This window comes from Carassius gibelio, chromosome B9 (assembly GCF_023724105.1).
Source record: "Carassius gibelio isolate Cgi1373 ecotype wild population from Czech Republic chromosome B9, carGib1.2-hapl.c, whole genome shotgun sequence".
Lineage (NCBI taxonomy): Eukaryota > Metazoa > Chordata > Actinopteri > Cypriniformes > Cyprinidae > Carassius > Carassius gibelio.
Window position 1 is genome coordinate 23767224 of NC_068404.1, and position 7742 is coordinate 23774965.

Below are 7742 nucleotides of genomic sequence, written 5' to 3' on the forward strand. Positions count from 1 at the left end.
CTCATGTCTCTTGCAGTCACTTCATTACTATGGCAACCAGTCTTGATAAATGGGATCTTGACCACACTATCTGTAGAAATCCATTTGATTTTATCACTTGCATAATGACAGTGTGGGCAGTCAGTCCTAAAGATCTGATCAGATTTACATGCATTGTGAACAAACAATAACAGATTATTTCAAGGTGCTTTTGAATAGACTGTCTGTGCATGCAATGTCCATTTTATTGGATTTAAATGCAGGAAGCATTAGCTTGAGTTCCTCTCCCTGGGTGGTTGACAGGTTTATTTTAGAGTCATTGAGGACACATTAATGTAGCTCAGGCTTCTCTCAAGGACTTTACAGAAGACTGCCTGACTTCCTGTGTCTGATTCCCATCAGCCTTTTAAAATGCATGAGAGCATATTAATGCACCTCCTGCACAAAGGCTTCAGCAGCCATACTGAAACACACATATGAGAGAAGCTCTGATTACATGTCCTGGCTTTATCCAGGGATTCTCACTTCCCGTTAGAGAGTGTCAGATACGATACACCTGTCTCCATGTGGGGTCTAACCCCAGCAATCGTCACCAGGCTTGCTGGCTGACGCATGTTGGCACCAGTGATGGAACGACTTTCCATGTAAATCTGACAGCTGAATGACCCCATTTCTGCTTTACCATTAATGTAGAACTATGATTGGTCTGTTACTATTTTGATAATCACTATTAAATTTGTATTTTTTTGTGAGATTTTAAATTACATTAGTCATTTAGCAGGCACTTTTATCCAAAGCAACTATATGTACTGTGTGTGTGTGTGTGTACACACACACACACACACACACACACACACATATATATATATATATATATATAAATATATATATATATATGCAGAGATTCCCATAAATGTTTGAAAATGTTACAGTATATATATTATAGTATTTTATTATAGTATTTTATTGTTATAGTAATTTTTTGTATGTTCTGTTGTATTTATTTATTTGTTTGTGTATTATATAAATTAAAATTAAAATTAAATTTATGCATTTAGCAGACGCTTTTATCCAAAGTGACTTACAGTGCATTCAGGGTATCAATTTTTTTACCTATCATGTGTTCCCAGGGAATCGAACACCCAACCTTGCGCTAGTTTGCTTGCTAATGCCACGCTCTACCAGTTGAGCTACAGGAACATCATAAGGTTGTTTTTATCCTAGATGTTTATTTATTTATTAATCCTACATGTATTTATTAATTTGCATTAATTCTAAATTGATATTTATTTTATTTATTATAAAAATTATTGATCCTAAATGTTTTTTTTATCCTAAATGTATTTATTCCGAACATTCTTTGAAGCTTATTTATTTTAAATCTGTTTATTCTAACTTATTTAAAATGTATTCTCAATTGGTTAATTTATTCCAAATGTATTTATATGATTGATTTATTCTGTTCACATAAGTATCAAACACATTTGCATGGCAAAAGTAGTTTTTCTGACAGTGTGCAATGGTTTTTGGTTGAATCTGGATTTGTGATGCAATGGATCTGTAATATAGCTAACATTCTGGCTGAGTTTAATTTGGCTCCCGCTGCGCCCAGACAACTACGACAGGATGTTCCTAGAGGCATGGCATGCTCACTGGGCTCTTTCCCTCACAGCTGTGGCCTATACACCCCAGGCTCTCAAATAACAGCACCTGTCCTTGTTGTGTCCACTATGGACTCTCCTGGGAAGTCCGAGAGAGAGGCATGATTTCTCTGAATGCACATATCAAACATCTGACAACATCATGAACTCTGTTTATTACTTTCGGACTAAACTGAGGGTGCAAACACGGTGGGGTTGTGGATTAATGACCCCTCAAGCTCTGTTGCTGTGGGACCCAGCTTCAGTCACTTTGAAAATGGCTGAGGTTTAATTATGTGCACTGTCCATGTGTGACGCATTTTCACGTCTCTTGACGTCAACTGTGAAATTGCAGCGCAGCACCTCTTATATTTCATCCGTTCATCCGGACAAATAGGATCATTTGTGGTGGTTCAGAAAATGGGACACTCCAGACTGTCATTCTTGTACTCGTGCTGCATTTAGTACTCTCTTTCAGTAATGTGTACACTGTATTGCTTTTCAAACATTTATGGGAATCTCTGCATAAACTCACTTCTGCGTTCGCTGACTCAAGCTTCCTTGTTGTACCATGTGAAAATTGTTAAAACCAAGCAGATCACCCAACAGGCATTGCAAGGTTAAAACTAATTGACATCCCATATCCTCCTGGGAGCCCTTCAGTGTTTTTCCTCGGTAGTGGACATGTCTTTTTTTCTCAATTTCTTCAAGGGTTTGCCGTAATAATAACTTGGTTTTTGAAAATGTTTCTCAGGAAAGAAAGTTTTTTGTAAGGGTCATCAGGACAGTGCATTTTGAAAAAAATATAATAATAATAATTTAGCAATTTTAAATAATAAAGATTATTTAATAAATACTGTATATGTACATGTATTTACAATAAATATTAGTATATATTGTCTAATTGAACAAATAAATGTATAATTATTTTTTTTCTTGTTCCACGATTTTTATTGATTTTCAAATATACTGGACCAAACACATAAATGAACAAACGGACAAAAAAACACAGAGGATTGAAAAGAATATCTACATTAATAATATATCTGTTACGGTATAAATAGTTCACAAACATAACATAATAAGGAAGAGGAAAAACGTCATAAAAAAGGAGAAGAAGAAAACGGAATATTGTCTTCTTGAAACAAGCAGAGTTTCTGTAAAATGAATGAAGAGGTTTCTAAAGTCTCCAGGATTGGTCTAAATAAAAAAAAAAAAAAAAAAAAAAAAAAAAATATATATATATATATATATATATATATATATATATATATATATATATATATATATATATATAAATATAAATAATTTCTCCAAAAGAAAGAAAACCAACAATTGGGATATCCACATGATAACTGGGAATATGGGGTGAAGACCACCTCAGCCTGAAAGAGACCCAATTCCCACAACAGTTTCAGAGAATCTTAAATTAAAACATAAGAGTAGAGCAAATAAAATTACCGTAATCCCTTTAAGAGAAATGGAAAAAATCATGGCTTTTTCCAGTTCTGAATGATTTAAGAGGAGTTTGTCCTGCTGAAAAGGGGAAGGGGAAAAGGGGGGAGTCGTGGCCTAATGCTTAGAGGGTTGGACTCCCAATCGAAGGGTTGTGAGTTCTAGTCTCGGGCCGAACGGAATTGTGGGTGGGGGGAGTGCATGAACAGCTCTCTCTCCACCACGACTTAGGTGCCCTTGAGCAAGGCATCGAACCCCCAACTGCTCCCCGGGCGCCGCAGCATAAATGGCTGCCCACTGCTCCGGGTGTGTGCTCACAGTGTGTGTGTGTGTGTGTTCACTGCTCTGTGTGTGTGCATTTCGGATGGGTTAAATGCAGAGCACAAATTCTGAGTATGGGTCACCATATTTGGCTGAATGTCACTTCACTCACTCACAAAAAGAGACTGTGAAATAACACATTTTAAGGTATTTAAAACGCTTAAAAAAAAATTAAAAAAAAAGTCTGGATGTCCCAAACTCCACAATGAAGTGCAAAGAACAATTCAAAATCCCAAAGACTTTTTGTTTAGGGCCCCAGGAGCGTATCAGATTAGCCCTGCTTGAAAACAGTGTGTTTTTCGAAGTAGAACAAGTGATATAACTCTACATTATCACATCAAAAGCACCACAGTACCCTATTCCCATGAAAGAAGCTTTTACTCAGATATGCCTTGTTTACTTTACAGATAACTGGAAATTGTACGAGTAAACAGTCGACTCCCATAAAATCCTGGTAGCATTCCTGAGGAGGAACCAGTGCAGTCTGGATGGTTGTAGTGATTGTTTTCTTTGAGTAAAGACTCTGCCGTCTGCCCATTTCCTGTGCTATCAAAGAAAAGGCTTGATTAGATAGAACAAACACAAGTTTGGCTCCTTTGTTTCCAGAAAAAACAAATCTGTGCTGCCCAGGTCACTGTGTCACAGGCTGTGGTGGGGTTCAGGACCCCAGTATATGTACCATGAAGTCAAACAATTTGTCTGAATTCAGTGATCCTGAATTATTTATTATTATTTATTCTTATTTTTCCTCTTTTTTTCTTGGATGTAGTGGTCCTCTATCATCCAAGTTTCTCATGAAGTCATGTATTTAGCTTGGCCATATGTCAGCAGGTTAATGCTAGTTCAAAGTTTAACAGTGCATCTAAACTGCAATTTCCTACCCAGGATGTTCTCATAGATGTCCCTTTAGGGTCTTTTTTGGAGTCTCTTTAATTGTCATTCTCTGAATAATGTTACGCTGTAATGAAAGTTATGCCATCAATCAGAATATTGCCCATAGAAATGATCTGAATGCTCTTATTGGATATTTAGATGGCAAATATCCACGCTAGTGAATATAACTAAAGCAGATTTTTACGTAATGCTTGTCCCATGTGCGTTTCATTTAACCGTGAATGTTGTTTTTGTCATGATTATGATCAAGTAAATGTGCAATCATTTCAGCAATACAATTATTTTTGGCGATGTAAGATTTATGTGGAATGAGTGAAATAAACAACTGGAAGAATAGGCTTTTCTATGTACGTGTTCCATTCGCTGTGCTTCGCTCATGATTTTCCCCAGGCACATGAATGTGTGAGGATGAAAGGATGAGAGGGAGTGTTACTCACCCATTTGTGAACTGGTGTTGGAATTGGTGTAAAGCATGTTTTCTTCAGATTTTGAAGCTAAATGCAGGTGACATTGGCCTCGGGCGGCCTCCACCCTGTGTTATATTCCATTAGTCTGGCTTGCCTGTTTTTTAGGTCATTTAGGGCTAACTGTATTCTTCAAACACAAATTCTAATGTTGTTGCATCTCCATTATCAGAGAGTCAAGATGTTAATATACAGACAGTTGGTTGATTAATTAGGGCAAATATAGATTAAACCATTTAGAGATAAATTGGAATATATTCTCACGGGTTGCTACTAGATCAGGTGAAGTATGAAGGTTTTTACAAACACTTTTTTTTTTTTGCTTGTGTGAATGTGGTTTACTGTAATGTGTTTGGTTACTATTTGAACATTAATTTCCATTCATTTGATTTTGGCCTGAAAATGGAAAATGCCTTTACTGTAAGCAATGTCTATTTGCAATTAGTTTTTCTTAGGATTTTGTAGTGAAATATTACCAGCACGTTTTACTGGTTCTGTAAACCTAAACTGTTTATTGTATTTAGTTAGCCTTTAAAAAAAATGGTGTTGTATAATACTGTTGTTTTTGTATAGATATTGAAATATATTGTTTAATAAAGCCGCTCCTATTCCATCCCTCATGTACTAAAGCAACATCATTTGAGGTCTGTGTGTGTGATATGCAAAGTCTCCCCAGAGAGCTGGAGCTGGATTTAGTCTTTTATAATTTAGCCCTTTCCATCCGACATTTTCTGTATATCCTTGTCTTTGGCATTGATTTCAGAAACTGCATAAGATGCCCACAAAATACATTTGGAATAGACTCTGATTGAGCATAGTACAAAGCATATTAAGCACATGGAAATTATTTGTTACAGCTAATTGACCTTTATGAAATATTATGATTCCTGCTTGTGTGAAACCAATTTTCAAAAAATAAAAATGATAATTTACCATTTTATTTTTTTTCTTCCTAGAAATAGAAAATGTGATCTTAGGCAGAGGTTTTGAGCTTCGGGTTCAGTACAAAGACAAATTATGGTGACTTACTCTTCATACCATTTTATTTTCTTTAAGATTACTAATTGACATTTTTAATACGCTAACTTTGTTTTTAACCTAAAAACTATGAAGGTTTTTGGAAAAATGTTCCAGTCTCATCATAACTGCATTCCTCACCTGGCAGAACTGCCTCATCTCGCCTGCCGTATCTCCCTGAATACAGATGTGTGCTATTTATTCAAGGCAATGACGCAGGGCACTGTTGAAAATCTTGGATAAAGCAGAACATACGGTCAACACACATTCATGTGGGCAGAGGAATGAATGCTTATCTCCTGTTTGTCAAGTGCTTTTGCATGTTAGCCCACCTGTTTCACCAGCCCTCAGTTTCAGTGGACTTTCCCTCTGGTTACACACAATGATATGTGTTGAGGGAGATTTCATCTTTAAGCCAGAAAGCTGACCATGTTCTTTTGAGTTAGAACAGAATAAATGAAACCCCTCCTTCACGTGAACACATTCTCTTCAGTGTTCAAGCTAAAGGAAAACTGGCGTCAAAATACAACATTTCAGACTGAATTATACATGATGGCCCCATGTCCCAAAGGCAGTTTTTTTCTGTTTCAGTCTGTCATACAACTGTTTCACAGTTTGTTTTCCATTCAAGTCTTGTAAAGACTCTCTGGGATTGCCCTGTTTACTTAATGCTTTCCAAGATGGTGGACAACATATGTTCTCAATTTGATCCTGTACTGCGGCATGTCAGAGGAAACATCTGGTGGGCCAATACTTCCTTGGTAGAACTTTTTTGTAGTCTTTACTCACAGTATGATACCCTTTACTTCTCATAAATATCAGATGACATGCAGTCCAGACATTTACTTTTGTCAATTTACACTAGCAGGTAGGAATTCCACAATGAAGCAGGTATATCATGTTTTATATATATATATATATATATATATATATATATATATATATATATATATATATATATGTGTGTGTGTGTGTGTGTGTGTGTGTGTGTGTGTGTGTGTGTGTGTGTGTGTGTGTGTGTGTGTATATATATATATATATATATATATATATATATATATATATATATATATACACACACACAAACACACAAACACACACACATATATATATATATATATATATATACACACACACACACACACACACACACACACACACACACACACACACACACACACACACACACACACACATATATATATATATATATATATATATATATATATATATGTCAGAACAGATTTGGAATTTCTTTGCTTGCTCACCATTGGATCCTCTGCAGTGAATGGGTGCCGTCAGAATGAGAGACCAAAAAGCTGATAAAATCATCGCAATAATCCACAACCCACATGACTCCAATCCGGCAGTTAATGTATTGTGAAGCGAAAAGCAAGACTTTTTCAACCTCAAACCATTCCTTCTGGCTAAGTCCTCTATCCATAATATGGCTTTCGTCAATTCTGAATCAGGAGAGAAATATGCACAGATCAAGCACCATTTACAAGCAAACAACATCCCAAAACTGTTCTGAACAAATATGTTGGTGAATTTTGATGTGAGAAAACAGGGTGTATGGTCTTTTTCACTAAAGGAAGCATTATTATGAATTATGGGCTGGTGTTTTGAAACAAAAGTGACCGCTTAAACAGCCTAGAAACACAAAGTTTTTCACTTCCCAAGATGTTATTTGATGAACATGGAGTTGCATGGATTATTGTAATTAATTAATGACATTTTGACAGCACCCATTCACTGCAGAGGATCCACTGATGTAATGCTAAATTGCTCTAATTCTGTTTTGATAAAGAAACCCATCTATGTCTTGGATGGCCAGAGTTTGAGCAAAATGTCCTTTTTTTTAGTAACTTGGCTAAGATCCTTTAATATAAATCTAAAATGTGTTTAAAAAAATGTAATAGGCAAAAATATATTTTATTGATTGATATGTAACATTACAGTTGTTAGATTT

The 7742-nt window shown here is 35.8% G+C and overlaps 1 protein-coding gene across 2 annotated transcripts in view; it reads left to right on the forward strand.

The window, feature by feature from the left end:
* Nucleotides 1–7742, forward strand: part of gulp1a (GULP PTB domain containing engulfment adaptor 1a) — a 161516-nt gene that overhangs the window by 29397 nt on the left and 124377 nt on the right. The window lies entirely within an intron of this gene.